This window comes from Carettochelys insculpta, chromosome 2 (genome assembly GCF_033958435.1).
Source record: "Carettochelys insculpta isolate YL-2023 chromosome 2, ASM3395843v1, whole genome shotgun sequence".
Taxonomy (NCBI): domain Eukaryota; kingdom Metazoa; phylum Chordata; order Testudines; family Carettochelyidae; genus Carettochelys; species Carettochelys insculpta.
In genome coordinates this window covers 64,528,033-64,545,321 of record NC_134138.1, presented here as the reverse complement: position 1 = coordinate 64,545,321, position 17,289 = coordinate 64,528,033, and positions in this window count along the sequence as shown.

Genomic DNA, 17,289 nt, shown 5'->3' with positions numbered 1-17,289 from the left:
TGACATCTCCGTTCACCATGATTAGTCTCCCTGAAAATGCTAACTAAAGCTAGCCATATCATATCACTGCTCAGGACAGCAGCAGTGATGTTTGTGGAACCATTCACTGTCTCAGGGCTAATCTCCAGGATAATTTAGATTAACCTTACAGGTCCCTGGAAACTACATTCCCCATGATGGACTATCCATACTAGATCCATTTTTGATCTTAAAGGTTTAACCCAAGTTGACATCACAGTGCTAGATCAAAAGCTTTAAACAGAACAATACAAAATTCCTCTCAATTGGACTTCTCCTTGTGCTTTCAACAGTTTTCTTTTCGTAGCAGAAAACACAATACCTACCGTGAAAAATTTTACCCAGAGAAAGCAGGACTTCGTCTTGTGTTTACCTTTTCACAAGATGGATAACTGTGGCAAATAGATGCCATATATCAAAGACCTGTCCGTTCTCCTGTTTGGGATGGGTTTGAAGTTGAGCAGTGAGCACAGGAGGGTGTGCTTTGTTAGGCTAGCAGAGGCACCATCGGGGAAAATCTGCAAAGCCTGACTGTGCTTTGCGGATTGGGGAGCAAAACTGCTCTTAATCTGTTGCTGAAAGTATTCATGGCTATAATAAAAAATGTGAATCTATAGCACAGGCCCAAAGGCCACAAGATGCTTAGAGAGACACTAACTAATAGCATAATTTATCCAACAAGTAAGCTTGCATGAGCATATAGGGACAAAAATCAGGAGAGCCAGGGCAAAGAGTGAGCTACAGCTGGCAAGAAACATTAGAGACAATAAGAAAGGGAACTTCAGATATATTAAACAAAAGAGAAAGACCAAGGATAGTGTGGTTCTGCTGAGCAAGTGAGGTGGTGAGCTAGTAACACAAGATGATAGGAAAGTACAGCTGCTCAGTGCCTACTTAGCTCCAATCTTATCACAAAAAATAACAGACCCATTTTCAGACAGGACAAATCTGGAGGTGGAGTAATCCTTCTATTGCCTTCCAGGCTCAAATACAAGTAAACATCTACTTGCATCAAAATCCTTAATCTGTGAGCCCAAAGACAAGACTCATCTAGGTATATGTTAATCCATTCAATGTGTTAGGCCAGGGAAAAGTCTGACCATTCTCTCTTATTTATGGCCAGATGGTAAGTGGGCCAGAATATTTTTCTCTTACAACTTTAGGCCACAGTTTGAAAAAATGTGAGCTAGAGGGTATGTCTACACCATAGAGATATTTCAGAATATTTTATTCCGGAGTTATTATTCCAAATCTATTCCAAAATAATATGTCTACACAACAGGGAAGCAAAACTTATTCAAAATAGTGTGTCCTCACATACGAGCACCTATTTCACTTTAGAACCAGTGTTTCCAGGGACCCTAATCCAAAATACTATGTCTACACAGTAGCTTTATTTTGGAATAATCTACTCTGTAATAGTTTATTTTGAAATTCCTATTCCCTGTCTACACAGCCCCTATTCCAGTATTCTGAAATATCCATTTCAGAATAGCTGCTCTTCCTTGTAGAATGAGGTTTACCAAATTCAAAATAAGCCATTCACTATTTCAATATAGCAGTAGTGTTGCGTAGACACTTGCAGTTGTTTTGAAATAGTGGCTGTTATTCTGAAATACCTTTGCTGTGTAGACATACCCTAACTGTGGTAATCTGTGAAACTCAAGAAAATAAAGAATGTCCCATGTCCTTAGCATGTACAGCCATGTCCTCCCTGCCAGTTTCAAATCTGGACAATAAAAATGATTAAACCTGCAAATATATATGCATGGTTATGGAACAATAAACGTGTGAAGGTAAAGAAAGAAAAATGAACATAATACTAGTCAATGAGCTGTGGGAATTTTCCATTATGCATTTCAAGTGTTAGCTTCAGTGGTAGGGGATAAAAGCAGCTGAAAAGTAAGGATGCACAGAGTCAAATATCTTATGATTTACGTACAAGATAGTAGCTGACACAACATTGTAGCCTGCAACTGTCGAAGAGGCACCAGCCGTTTTTGAAAAACTTTTTTAGCTTCCACGTTGATCGTGCTCTGGGGAGCAGTTGTGTGTTTTTTTTCCTGGAGTCACTATGATTTCAGAAGGACACAATCTGTCTTCAAAGACATTTTCTTGACTCAAAGGATACAGAAGAGAGCTTAATAAAAATAAATGTAAGGATGGTAGAAAAGTTAGATCTGAAAGAAATTACAAAAAATCTAGACAAATTCACTTATACTGCTTACACATGGAATTCAAAGTGAAGTGGAAGGTGATCAAAGGGAAAAGTTAGGCCCAAACATGAATCTTTGTGCTCTACTTGTCCAGTTTTAGTGCTGGCCAAAATGAGCAGCTGGAGTTTCCCCTAGTATAATGGAATCCGTGAGTAGCACTGAATCAGCATAACCAGTGAGTGGTGTGCTGGGAGCATATTAAAAAGAACATGCTGCCAGAATGTGTTGCATTTTGGTAATCCCCAGCTGCCACAATGGCTGCTTGGGGACCTTTTCAGGCAGCCATAAATTGGATCATTTCAGACTTCTTACCCTAAGCTCTCACAGAGAATAGCTTAGCCAGCAATAAGGATCAAGGCCTAGGTATACTTGTGTAGGAAATGATTTTTTCAAGAGAGTCAAGCAAGGGGAGAGACGAGAAGTGTTCAAATAGAATAGCATTTCTGTGTCCTGTTATGTGAGGATATCATCTTCAGGGGAAGACAGAGAACCAACCAGTCACTCTTCCTCCAACATTCAGTGATTCCAAAGGCCAGCTTGAGAATTCATCTCCTCTTCAGGCTATTTGGGCAACATCCTTTGGAATGGGTGACCTGCTGCCCCTTTTATAAATAGCAGGACTCACTAACCACTTCAGTCATCTGCTTTTTGAAAGTTAAAAGTCACTCTGGAGCTTATGCATCAGATTGCTGCACAGTGCTGTGAAAGCCTGGAACACAGAAATCAATCCGTCTTTCTAGTTATTCATGGATCAATAATCTAAATCAGACAGATCTCACTATAGCTTGATCTGGTTTGGCAAATGTTATGTCTTGATGTCTGCATATTCTCATAGAGCAGATATCTGACCCTCTCCACCGAATCATCCCACTGGTAGAAGTGACCTTGGAAACAGTCCCTGTGCCTTGACGGCAGCTGGGCTCAAATTTCAACTAAAGTTATAGTTTTTGTTTTAGGCTCAATAGTGAGAGTCAGTTATGGCAGAGTAGTGCCTGGGTTTCAAATGCAGCGATTCATGTGAGAATAAACTGTCATTGTCAGGGAGGATTGCCAACTCTCACAGTTTCTTGCAAGTTTTGCAATATTTGGTGGGTTTTATTTTTTTTTTTCTGTCAGGGGTCCAGGTGCTGGAACCAAAAGATTACACGAGACTCTACCCTTTCTTTCAAATAAAAAGGAAATTTCTAGCCATTATAAGCTATGGAGAAATCCTTCAAATCATAACCCAAGTGCATAATCCGAATGGCCCTGAAACCAGAAAGAAAATTGAACATGCACACAAGACTTTATGTGTTTGGGTTCTTTTTAATAAAAAAAAATCATGATTTTTTTAAAGCCATTCGTGATTTTTCTGGCACCTGACTCATGATTTTTGACAGCTTGAGTTGGCAACATTGAACAAGGTGCTCTCCCTTGTGGGCATTATTAGGGTGACTGTCCGTCCTGTTTTGGGTGGGACAGCCTCATATTTCAGGCACCATCATGGCATCCCGATTTATTTTGCCAAAGGGGCTAATTGCCCCATATTCCACTTTTTTACTAGTGCAGGTGGCTGCCGCCCAACTTCCCCCCAGCTGGTGGGGAGCCAGGAGCTGGACCCACATGGTGGCATGGCTGCTGCCCCACTTTGCCTGGCTGTGAGGAGCCAGGAGTTGGGAGTCAGACCTGCCCCGAGCTGGGGGGGAGCTGGGACCTGGACCCACATGGCGACACGGATGCCATGCAACTTCCCATGGCCGAGGGGAGCTGGGAGCTTCTCTGGAGGGGTGGCAGCCTAGTTCCTGGTGCCTCAAGTCATAGGGCAGCTACAAGCTGCAGCTGCCCCTCTCCCCCCAACTCTCCCTCAGCAAGGTGGCAGCCTCCGCAGGGCAGTCACCACCTCAGTCCCAGGTCCAGTGACCATCTGTCCCATTTGGTTGGGATGGCATCATTCCTCCCGTGTCCCATATTTGGCTGGGGAGATATGGTCACCCTAAGCATTATGCCAGTTGCAGGACTGGGACCCACTCTGGGAGGCACAGCTCTCCAAGAGGGACTGAGAGGCTAGAGGTTACATGATCAAGGAATTAGGGGGTCTGGGCTCTATAAAAGAGGCAGACTGCTCTTAGTATGTGGAGCCTGGGGACTAACTGGGAGACTGAGAGATACCTGCAGGAGATGCTAAAGAAGGGCACTACAGAGTGGAATTGGGAGAAGGACCTGGGGGACTTATACAATCGTCAGATGGAGCCAAAAGGACTTGGTTTCAAAAGGTATCAGGACCTGCATGAATGATGTCAGCTGTCAGGACCAGAAGATTCAGACCCCAGAATGTTGACGTGTACAGCATGGGCTCTCGCCGGTTATGGTTACCTGGAGATATTTCAAGAGCCCTTTTTATTGTTTCCTGACTTTTTTGGAGCTATTCTCCCAAATCCCTTTTTCACCATGGTCTCTAATATCTAATTATGATATCACAGAGAGAGATATTGGGGGTGGGAGCGAGGTGTGCTGAAATACATGTGATGTGCTTATCACTAGCCATTGAAATATCTATTCAAAACAACTACACAAACACAAATTAAATGCAAAGAGCTTTGTATATTAGTAGATTAGCTTGGGTTCTAGGAATATGAAGGAATTAAAGGTATGAAGGGAATAAGGATACATTACTTTTCACACATGGCTAATCATTTTGCACTTTAAATGGCATCACACAGCCAGAGCTAAGTTTCACAGCCAAAAGAAAGCCATTGGTATTCTCTATAAATCAGGCTTATCTTTCCTTCCCTCTTCACTGAATTTGAACCAGATGCCATGAAGAAATAACAGAACATTTTAATTTTTCCAAAAGGGAACATAAGAGCAATTTATAAGAAGACATGTCTAGCTTGCATAAAAGAGAAGGGACAGATAAAGCTATGTGGACAGCCAAACTATACCAAACAAAGCCAGAAGTTACCTGTCTTCCTGCAAGTAGACCAACAAGACAGGTAAACAAACTCTACAGGATCATAAAAAGTCAGTTAAGTAGAATAAAATCCAGTGTGAAATTTCCCAAAGCTATGGCAGTAACATCAGTAAATGACGTCCATCAACTCAGTGTTAAAATGTAAGAAGGATTTTCAAACCAGAAAGCGAGATTAAAATATTAACATAAGTAAGAAGGTTCTTTATAATTCTTCAGCTTTTTGCCCATGTTAGGGCTGTTTGATGCTTTCCAGGCCGCACCTGAAAAAGGAACTTACCATCTCTCTCACAATTCAAAAAAATGAGCTAGGCACTTACCAGACAAAGATAACAGGCATGCTCACTGAAGAATTTACACTCAGTATATGATGAAGCAAGTAAGTGCATCAAGCAGTGAGACAGGCAACATGGAATGAGGGGAATAAATGACTAATGTTACATTGATAATGTTATGTGGCTAATGAGCTTAATTATGAGCACATCTGGGTAGGATGAACTAATTATGCACTGTAATGATTTCACAGGGTGTGTTATGCCTCAAAGATTTATCCTTGCTTTCCGAGAGTGTTCCATCTAATAGGGTAGGCCTTTAACACCTCCACTTTTTGCAAGAATGAGCCTCGTAGCTCTTCTGCTGTGAGACTGGGTCTTCTGAATTCAGCACCCTGTTTTGTCACTGTGACTCTCCAGCAGGACCAAAGCTCCCCCGGCAGAGACTTGACTCCTTTAGGGAACAATGCACCCAAGAGGAATTTGCAGTGAGGCACCTGCAGTTTAAAACAAGCCAACATTTATTAGCCAACTGGGATGCTAAAATATAAGAGCCCTCATGTTAACATAGAAAAACAAAACTTCACTGAACTACCATGTTAGCGATATCACCTGCCCCTCTTTACCAAAGACTTCTGGATTTCTCCTTGCTCTGTTGCTTTTCTCCTGGCAGTGTGCATCATAGTTTTCTCATATCTACTCCTTTGTCTCCAGCAGCATTCCCTGTAAACTGGGCACTTGGGTGGACACCCAGGAGAGAGTCAGATGCTGCCCACCTGACTAGCAAAGCACCCACAGCCAGCAGCAGGTGTTTCTATTTGTGGTGCACATCTATCTGCACATGCCTTGGTGTGTATAACAAAATTTATGCTGCATCTGTATGGAAAAAGTTAGAGGGAACACTGGTTTCCAGTTGCAGTCCCATTTCGTTCATGTGCCGCTTCCCTTGGCTCCCAGTTGTTCAGTTAATACCCAGTCTTTGAGCCTTCATTGTATCTCTGAGACAATTTCATCTATACGTGGACAGTTTGTAATAGTTCACTGATACCTACCCAGGTATGCCTATATGATACCCTCATAGACCAGTTTCAGGTAAGAAAATAACCCCTTCACACCCATAGGGAAAACACACACTCAATAAGTAGGGAAATTGAGTCACATGTTTTCATAAAAACCTTACAAAAATTTCTATACACATTCTCCTATGTAAAAAATCCCTAGCACATTTCCAACTAAGGGACAAGATACCTAAATAAAGAGCATTGTCTAGTCTTGAAATCAAAGGCAATCAGATAAGCTGAAGCAGACCTTATAAAATGCGAATTAAAAAGAGCACTCTAGCTTGATGTGGAAAGGGCTTTTGTCACATAATGGATTACCCTCCATTTTGGATCTTAAATCAAACATAGCCCAAATGCAAAGCAAGTAAGTTCTAAAACACAACATTTATTTAAAGTAGAAAAGGAAAGAAAACAAGAAAAAGCAGAGAGAGAAATAAACATGATCGTGGCTCCAGCTTACCCTTGCACCAAAGAAGAAAATAATTAGAACAGAAGAGCGAAGACCAATAAGTAAGTCAGTTGTGCGAGACCGAGATTATTTCCGGCCTTTTCTGTTCTCTGTCTCAGGATTCTTTAAGACCAAGAAGAATATAGACACCTGGATCTTACTCATCATCGATAGAATTACAGTGAATATTGGTTTGAGTGTTGCTTGACAAGGTGTTCATAGATATTGAGATTTTTCACCCCTTTCGATGCTCAGTGTTCTTAAATATTACCAAAATCAGATCTCCTTCCTAATCAGAATACAGAGAAGAAATTTGCCAGCTTTGCATCTGGGTCTCTGAGGCTATGTGAGTTTAACTCCTTGAGTAAAACAATGGCACCCTGAAATGAATCTTCTTTGGGTTTTATCAATTTTAAGCCATAGTTCCTAACTGGTTTTGCTGGCATGGGAAAGCTAAGACAGAGGCATACGATTTGATCTGACCGTCTGCTTCTTCTTTTGGTCACTTGTGGCTTAATTTCTGCAAAAGGAATATTTATGTTTTGGGTCTGAGCAGACCCACAGAGCAAAATCCCTGTACACTTTCTTATATAAGGGCTTTATTGCTTTCTTCCTTCTGGGAAGTGGAAATCTATAGTCTGTTTCTGAAATACAACCTTTCAAAAGGATTCCTGGACAACAGACAGATGATCATTGCAGATTTTGCTCCTGCAGGGGTGTCCTTGTGTTCTCCTTGCAGATCACGTAAAGTCATAGGAACACCAGGTAATCAGAAGCCTGAAAATGGTCGAACCATGGTCTAGCTGGAAAAGAAATGGGGAAGTTATCGGTCTGGCTTGTTGTTCATTATCTGATCTTAGTACTTCCTGCAGTGCTGAAAAATGAGAGAATGTAGTCAGGCTGCTTGAGACCATGAAAACATTGCATTGTGCACTCCTTCAAACCCTTGAATGATCTCTTGGTGAGTCAGCTAGGATAGCTCTGGACGCGCAATCCCTTGCTTCCATCCCCCTCCTCCAACACAGCTGTAGCTTAAAAAGTCACAAGATAGCACTGACAGTATGGAAGTTAACTTTGTTATGTTCAGAGTCATAAGAGAGATGATAAATGATAACAATGTAAATGAAAGTAAATCTGAAGCGTATTAGAGGAAATCCTCAGATGACTTGGATGCGTATGTTAATATAGCAAATACAGCTCCATATGTAACGTTTATTTGCCTGTCAGCTCTGTAATCACATCATTCTCACTTACACACTTATTGATGGAAATGTAATTTATGGCCATATTAGCCGCGTCTACATGTGCACGCTACTTCGAAGTAGCGGCACTAACTTCGAAATAGCGCCCGTCGCGGCTACACGCGTCAGGCGCTATTTCGAAGTTAACTTCGACATTAGGCGGCGGGACGTCGAAGTCGCTAACCTCATGAAGGGATCGGAATAGCGCCCTACTTCGACGGTCAACGTCGAAGTAGGGACCGTGTAGACGATCCGCATCCCGCAACGTCGAAATTGCCGGGTCCTCCATGGCGGCCATCAGCTGGGGGGTTGAGAGACGCTCTCTCCAGCCCCTCAGCTCACTGGTGGCCGCGTGGAGCGGCCCCTTAAAGGTCCCCTCCCCCTCCCTTCCTCTGCAGGAAGCTGAGGGAACGTGCAGGCTGCAGCCTGCACACGCGGCCAGCCTGCACCACCCTCAGCCCCCCACAGAGCTGCGATGGCTGGCCGGCAGCCCCCCCAGCGCCCCCAGGGGACCCCCCCCAAAGGGAGCCAGGGCAGCCAGGCTGGCAAGCGGCAGCGGGGCCCCTCCTGGACGGAGGCCGAGCTGCGGGACCTGCTGGGGCTCTGGAGTGAGGAGGAGGTGCTCCAGGTAATGGGGAGCAAGAGGCGGAACGTGGATGCGTTCGCTCGCCTGGCCGACGGCCTGGCTGCCCGGGGTCACCCTGCCCACACTCCTGACCATGTCAGGAGTGAGGTCAAGGAGCTGCGGCAGGGTTACTCCCGGGCCCGGGATGCGGCCAGCCAATCTGGGGCCACCCCCGTCACTTGCCCCTTTTACAGGGAGCTCAGGGACATCCTGGGCCCCCAGCACACCTCCTCCCCTCCGGCCACCCTCGACACCTTGGCCGACGAGCCTTAGCAGGCCCTGCAGACGGATTCCGCCCCGGAGGCAAACCCCGCACCCCGGGGGACCCCCCCGGAGGCCACCCCCGGGACATCGCGGCAGGAGGAGGAGGAGGAGGAGGGGGCCTCCTCCTCTGCAGAATCCGGGCTGCAGATCCTCCTCCTGCCATCCCGGAGCAGCAGCAGGGCCTCTGCCCCCCAGGGATCTCCGGACTGTGGGAGCGGACCGACAGGTAGGTACCCCCCTCTGGTGGACACCCCTGGGCTTGAGGGGCGGGGGTAAGAGATATATGTCCAGGGCCCCCCACATGCTCACATGGCCATGGCCCCAAGGACACCAGGGCCATGGCCCTCACAGCACTGCATCAGCCCCTGCCCCCCGCCACCCCGCATGACAGTGCCATGCCCCATCCCCGGGCCAGGGGGGAGCGGAACCTCGAGGGGCTCCCGGGAGGAGGGGGTGGGACACCCCGCAGCAGCAGTATGTGATGGAGTGGGGGGAGTGCCAAAGGGAGACTCAGGCTACATATGAGCAACAAGAGCCAAATAGCTACCAGGGGCAAAGGAGGATCCTGGGGCAACAGCCGGCAGGTGACACCTCTGCCCTGAACAAACAGGAGGGAGGAGCCGAGCTGGCTTGGACTTGGGGGGCGAGGACGGGGCCCACAGGTAGAGGCTAGGGGAAGGGAGAGCTGGAAGGCAGCCAGCCTGAGGAGGGGGAAAGCTGCATCCCAGAGAGGCACTCCTTGGGGTCTTCTCCCCAGGATGGGTTGGAAGGACTGTCTCTTCCGACAGCTGGTGCTGTCACTCCTGGGAGAAACTGGGCATCTGTGGCCTAAGAAACCTCTCCTGCTGTCAGACCCTGGGGGGTGAAGTGAGAGTCGCTCCCACCAGGGGACGGGGTGCAGGGCAGGGGGACCCCTGAACCCCATCCATCACAGCAGCATCTCCCGGGGACGGGGATGGGGAACCTGCAGCACAGGGCTGGGGGGACAAAGGCCACGGCTCGGGGCCCACACTAACATCTGTCTCCATTCTTCTTCCCCCCCTCCTCTCCTGTGTCCTGCACCTGCACCATCAGAAGGACCGGAAGAGAGCGCTGGCGAGGCGTCAGTCGTCCCGGAGAGCCCTCCGGGACCATCGCTCCAGGCCAGCCCCTCGGCCGAGGACTGACCGGCCCCACGGCGGGCTAGACGGCGGACCCCATGCCACCAACAGCCGACGGCGACGGACCCCCAGCTGCTGGCCATCCACCATCGGCAGCTGGAGGTCGTGGAGCAGCACCTCCAGCTGCAGGAGCGGGCGCTGGCCTGGCGCCAGGAGGCATGGGGGGCCTACATGGAGACATTTAACCGCTTGGTGGACTACCTGGCCCCCCATGCCACGCCAGCCGCCACATCGCCCGCCCTGCCTGCTCCTGCAGCCCCACCACCAGCTGCTCCGCCCGTCGCCGTCCCGTCCGCCATCGCCCCGCCACCCACCGGCGAGGGCCGGAGCGCCAAGGGACCCCTGGAGCCACCTGACACTCGCCGGCCACCGTACCTTCCGGTCCAGCCCGCCCCTACCCAGCCACGGACCAGGCTGCAACCGCGGCGGGGCTCCCGGCCGCCAACGCCCGGTGCCGGGCTATAGGGGCGAGGGGCCCGGGATGTGGCCCCACCCCTTGTATATAGTTGGACCCTGTTCTTTGCTGCCCCCAGTTTGCCCCATCCCCCCATGTAAATAGTTCTCCCCTTTATCCTCCCTGGTTTTCTTTTGATTATTGAGGACTGTTGTTTCTTTGTATTGTTTTATTTTTGTACATATTGCTTTTGTTCAACATGTTTGTACATAGTTTTTGGTTTTTGGTTCAAATATTTATTTACAGTTCCACAAAAAAGGTTCGGAAAGAAAAAAAAAAGTTTAAGTTCAGCCACAAGTGCGTGCTGTCATTTGTCCAGGACAAGTGGGAGGGGGGTGCGGTGGGGTGCTCCATGGTGTAGGCGTTGGGGCAGGAGTGTGGTGGAGGAAGGGGCGGACAGTAGGGGGCCTGGGCAGAGTTCACCCCGCGGCCTGTTCATCAAAGTGGGCCCGCAGGGCCTCCCGGACCCGGGTCCCCTCGGGGTCCACCTGCTGACTGGGGGCAGCAGGTGCCTGGACGTCTGCCCTGCCGGCCTCCGCAGCCCAGCCCTGGAAAAAGGTGTCCCCCTTGCTCTCTACCAAATTGTGCAGGGCGCAGCAGGCACCCACAATCTGGAGGATGTTGTTGGGGCCCGCATCCAGGCGGGTCAGGAGACATCTCCAGCGTCCCTTCAGGCGGCCAAATGAGCACTCCACCACCTGGCGCGCATGGTTCAGGCGCTGATTGAAGCGCTTCTGGCTAGCGGAGAGATGGCCCGTGTAGGGGTGCATGAGCCACGGCTGGAGGGGGTAGGCTGCATCTGCGATGACGCAGAAGGGCATGGTGGTGTCCCCCAGAGGGACCTCCCGCTGGGGGATGTAGGTCCCCGCCTCCAGCCGGTGGCACAGGCCCGAGTTCCGGAAAACCCGGGCGTCGTGGGTGCTGCCAGGCCAGCCCACATAAATGTCCTGGAAACATCCCTGGCTGTCCACCAAGGCCTGCAGGATGACAGAATGGTAGCCCTTTCGATTCAGGTATCATCCTCCACAGTGATGCGGGGCGCGGATGGGGATGTGAGTCCCATCCAGAGCCCCGAAGCAGTTGGGGAAGTCCAGGGTGGCAAAGGAGGTGATGGTGGCATCTGAGTCCCCCAGCCTCACGAGCCTGTGCAGGAGCATGGCATTGATGGCACGCACAACCTGCAGGGAAAGCACATGGGACAGCACCAATGAGGGGTGAGCAGGGTGTGCGTGGCCCTGCCCTGCCCTGGCCCCCCTGCCCTGCCCTGCCCTGCCCTGCCCTCCCCCCGTGGGTTTGCTTACCTCCATGAAGACAGCCCCGACGGTGGCCTTGCCGACACCAAACTGCTGGCCCACGGATCGATAGCTGTCTGGAGTGGCTAGCTTCCAGACAGCGATGACGACCCGTTTCTGCACTGTGAGGGCACGCCGCATGGTGGTGTCCTGGTGCCTGAGTGCGGGGGTGAGCCACTGGCACAGCTCCAGAAATGTCTGCCGGCTCATCCTGAAGTTCCTGAGCCAGCAGTCGTCGTCCCACTCCCCAAGCACCAGCCGCTCCCACCAGTCAGTGCTGGTGGGGTAGCTCCACAGCCGCCGGCGTGTGAGGCGGGGGTGGGGCTGGGTGCTGCAGGGGTAGGGGTTGAGCCCTGCTGCCCTGGGGGCATCTCCTCCTCTGGGGCAAGGAGGTGCTCAGCTGCCTCCCGCATGGCACGGAGCAGGGCAAGCCCTGCTCCTGCCGGGAGGGCTGGGTGGACCTCTGGCTGCTGCTGCTGCTGCTGCTGCTGCTGCTGCTGGGGGTCCATGACTGCGGCGCCCGGGGTCTGTGTGCCTATGGCTCCTCAGACCGCGTGCTGTGCAGGCTGAGTGTGTCTGGGAGGGGCCCTTTAAGGGAGCGGCTAGCTGTTGCCCCAGAAGCGCTAGTCCGCCCGGTGACCCTGTCTGCAGCTGTGCCTGGCATCCCTATTTCGATGTGTGCTACTTGGGCGTGTAGATGTTCCCTCGCTGCGCCTGTTTCGATGTTGGGCTGCACAACGTCGAAGTTGAACATCGACGTTGCTGGCCCTGGAGGACGTGTAGACGCTATTCATCGAAATAGGCTATTTCGATGTCGCTACTTCGAAATTAGCTACTTCGATGTAGCGTGCACGTGTAGACGTAGCCATTTAGTCAGAAACTTCAACAGGATTAAAAACTAAGGAACAGAGAAAACAGCCAAGTTGCACATTTGACCATTCAGAAACGAATTAATAAAATATACAATGTTCACCAAGTGCTACATTTTTTCAGAAGGACAAAAATCCCTTGAGACATGCAGTTTGCACTTGCAAGTTATTGCAAGCACAAATCTGCTCTACAGATACAAAATGCAGTGTGCAGTTTTAAAAATAAAGGCAAACCATACAATTCCAGCCTATGTGATATACATGTCGATTACAGTACAACTTATGATCCCACAGAACAAAACAAAATATAGCCCATTATAACTTGACAGAGGAAGATGTGAGCTATAGAAATGTAAGTCACCAATTTCAGAATAATTAGTCAGGCCACTTTTTACTGGTGTGTAGTAAGTATCTACACATAGTAATGTTGACGTTTTCTGTGGCAAGAAGAGGATGAAGCTAAACTGTTCCCCTACTTCATCGTACATCAAGGTAAACCATTATTGCTCACACACTTATTTTGTGCTATTGCGGTTTCCAAGGTATTTTGTTTCATTGTGTATGGGACTGAGTTAAATACAGGGGAAAAATGTATACCACTGAGAAGCCACCAGGATTACATGGAATGATGTGTCAGCAATTTCCTGATCTGCAAAAGCAATGAGAGGTACTCTCAAATTAACAAGTTACTGAATAAAGCTTACAGGAACATATAGATCCGGCTTCATGTGTGCTCTGTGTGGCATTTGACAAACAGTAGGAGCTATTAGCAGTTATTGACATTTGTCAACTCTAGATTTTGTAGCAGGAAAACGGAAATGGCAACAATCATGCCCAATTTAGTTTCTCATGATGTCAGGGCTTCGTGGACCCTCATATTCACATCAAGAAGCGTCCAGAAAAAGTTTACAGATGTGCAGAAGGCAGTCAGCTATGACAGTGATGTTGCCAATGTTGCACATGGATCAACCAACGATTAAGATATCAAAAGCGATCACTGTAGCTTACTGACAGCTGGCTCAATTGTTTGCACCTGTTTCCCCCAGCCTTACCCATATGTCTGGAATGGATTACCCTGGCTTGTGCTAGACACATTGCACCTTTCCACACCATGATGTACTCCAGCAACATCTCTGCAAAAGATTATGCAAACCTCTCTAATATGGTGGCCATGAAAGAAAAGGAGACAATCTGCTGCTTGTTCTCAATCCAATGAATACTTCCAGTTGCTACAGTAATACCATTCAAGCAAGAACTTTCTATGCCCATCCAAGGAATTCAGCTCCTAAGTGAAAGCCATTAAATACATAGACTCAGGCATGGGCCTGACTTAAAAAAATCTAAATCCACACCTGGGTTTGGAGTCCATGTTGAGGATACACTCCTTTTTCTAGTACTTTGACCACCGTAGAACTCTGGAGATTTGCCTTCTCTTCTTGGTTCTGAGATAGTGTCAAATCGCTATCGATAAGGCCTCAGTTCGTGTAAAATGGCACATCTCCGTTGTCTTAAGTGCATCTATGCAGATTTATACCAGCTGGGAGCCTGGTCTTCCATTTCTTAATGCCTCTCAATTCCTCACCTAAAATAGATTTTCTCCCAGGGGTGTCATAAGGAATGTTTCAGAGATGTTTGCAAGGTGCTAGGATACTACAGTGATGGAGGCAATAGAAAAGCCTAGCAAATAAATTCTCTCTCCCCAAGAGCCTCGCAGACCTCAGTGGGCAGTAGAGAGGCCAGGCCTTTTTATGGAGAGGTTTCATTCTGGCTCAGATCTACATAAATGTTAAAAATCACATAAGTCCACTGGGGGGGCCTCAGTCCTATAATGTTACCCAGATGTCTTCAATTAATTTTAAATACATCTTTCAAATGTTTATGTGAATTGTACTATTTATTCATAATACTGTGCCATTAGAACAAGGGAGTTATAGCCCTGTAACTGAGTCAGTTATATTTCCACACATGGAAGAGGCAAGTGGGATTTGCTGATGGGTGGAATTAAACTGGAATGAGTTAAAAGCTTCCATCATGAAAGGGCACCACTCTCCTAAGGCCATACTGCGACCAAGTTAGCTCTCTCGCTATGACGAAAAGAGGGTTCTGGCTGAAGAGCATTGTCTACAAGGGGCCCTCTGCTCTGAACAAGCTACCTGTTGCCCCTCAGTCAGATATGCAGGTCTAGGTCTTTGAGCCTTCATAATGCAGCTATTTTTAGAGTCTACTGCTGGGGAAAGGGTAGTTCTGCTACCAAGGTGATGTGAAGACTAAGCTGCAACTTCGCGTGTCTGTTGCTGAAACTTATGTCATAGCTGTACAGTGTTGTTCATAAGTCTCCTCCCGCCCCACAACTTTAGCAATATAAATACAGAGAAATTAAATAAATATAATAATAAAAATACACAAAATAGTCAGACCCCAGCAATTACTATTTGCCAGAAAGTTCCCGTCAGAAGTGTGGTAGCTATTCACTATTCCCCTGTTTAAAATGTGCCAGTCATTCAATCAGGGTGCAGAACCCCTCCCCTTACAACCCCACCCTACCATCTATAGGTAATACTGTGCCTTCAAAATAAAGAGCTCACAAACCAGAGGCCAAATAATTTTAGCTAAACTATCCAGCAAATAATTTCAAATCAAATTATTCTCAAGAATATCAGTGTCCATGAATGAATTACACAGAATTCCAGACCAGTCAGTTTAACCTCTGGCTCGGGAAATATCATGGCGCAAATAATTAAGGCGTCCATTTGCAAACAGATAGATGATAATAAGGCGAGAAGTGACAGCATGGATTTGTTAAGAACAAATAATGTCAAACAAACCTGGTAGCTTTGTTTGAAAGGATAACAAGTCTTCTAGGTAAGGGGAAACAGTAGATGTGGTGATTCTAGACTAGTAATAACAAGTAGTCCTGTCGCACCTTAAAGACTAACACATTTATTAAGTGAGGAATAACCTGAAAAAGTGGGTCTTACCCACAAAAAGCTCATTACCTAATAAATTTGTTAGTCTTTAAGGTGCTACAGGACTGCTTATTATTTGGGCAGCTACAGACTAACACGGCTACCCCTCTGAGACAGGCATTTGATACGGTCCTATATGATCGTCTCATTGATAAACTAGCAATCTAGATGTAGCTCCTATAAACTGAGTGCATACATGATTGGATAACCCTTCTGAGAAAGTAGCTGTCAGTGGTTCACAGTCATGCAAGAAGGGCATGAAAAGTGGGGTTCTGCAGGGATCAGTTTTGGGACTGGTTCTGTTTCATACTGAATCTTCATCAGTGACTTAGATAATGGCAAAGAGAGTACACTTATAAAGTTTGCAGATGATACCAGGCTGGTCAGGATTGCAAGTGTTTTGAAGGATAGGATTGTAATTCAAAGCGATCTGGACAAACTGAAGAAATGGTCTCACATAAATAGGACGACATTCAGTAAGGACAAATGCAAAGTACTTCACTTAGGAAAGAACAATCAGTTGCACATGTACAAAATAGGAAATGACTATCTACAAAGGAGTACTGCAGAAAGCAATCTGAAGATCATAGTGGAGCACAAGCTAACTATGAGTCAACAATGTGACACTGCTGCAAAAAAGAGCAAACATCATTCTGGAATGAATTAATAGGAGCATTGTAAGCAAAACACGAGAAATAATCCCTCCACTGCACTCTACACAGACTGGGCTCAAGCAGAGTATTGTCCAGTTCTGGGTACCACACTTCAGGAAAGATGTGAACATATTGGAGAAAGTGCAGAGAAGAGCTACAAAAATGATTAAAGATCTAGAAAACATGACATATGAAGGAAGATTGCAAGAACAGGATTTGTTTAGCCCAGAAAAGAGAAGACTGAGAGAGGACATGACAAGCATCTAAAAGGTTGTTACAAAGAGGAGGGAGAAAAATTATTCTGATTAACTCCTGATAAAAGGACAAAGAACAATGGGTTTAACCTGTAACAAGGGAGATTTAGGTTGGACATTAGGCTGGACGTTAGGAAAAACTTTCTAACTGTCAGGGTGGTTAAGCACTGAAATAAATTGCCTAGGGAGGTTGTGGAATCTCCATCATTGTATCTCTTTAGGGCTACGTCTACACGTGCAGCCAACATCGAAATAGCTTATTTCGATGTTGCGACATCGAAATAGTCTATTTCGATGAATAACGTCTACACGTCCTCCAGGGCCGGCAACGTCGATGTTCAACTTCGACGTTGCTCAGCCCAACATCGAAATAGGCGCAGCGAGGGAACGTCTACACGTCAAAGTAGCACACATCGAAATAGGGATGCCAGGCACAGCTGCAGACAGGGTCACAGGGCGGACTCAACAGCAAGCCGCTCCCTTAAAGGGCCCCTCCCAGACACAGTTGTACTAAACAACACAAGATACACAGAGCCGACAACTGGTTGC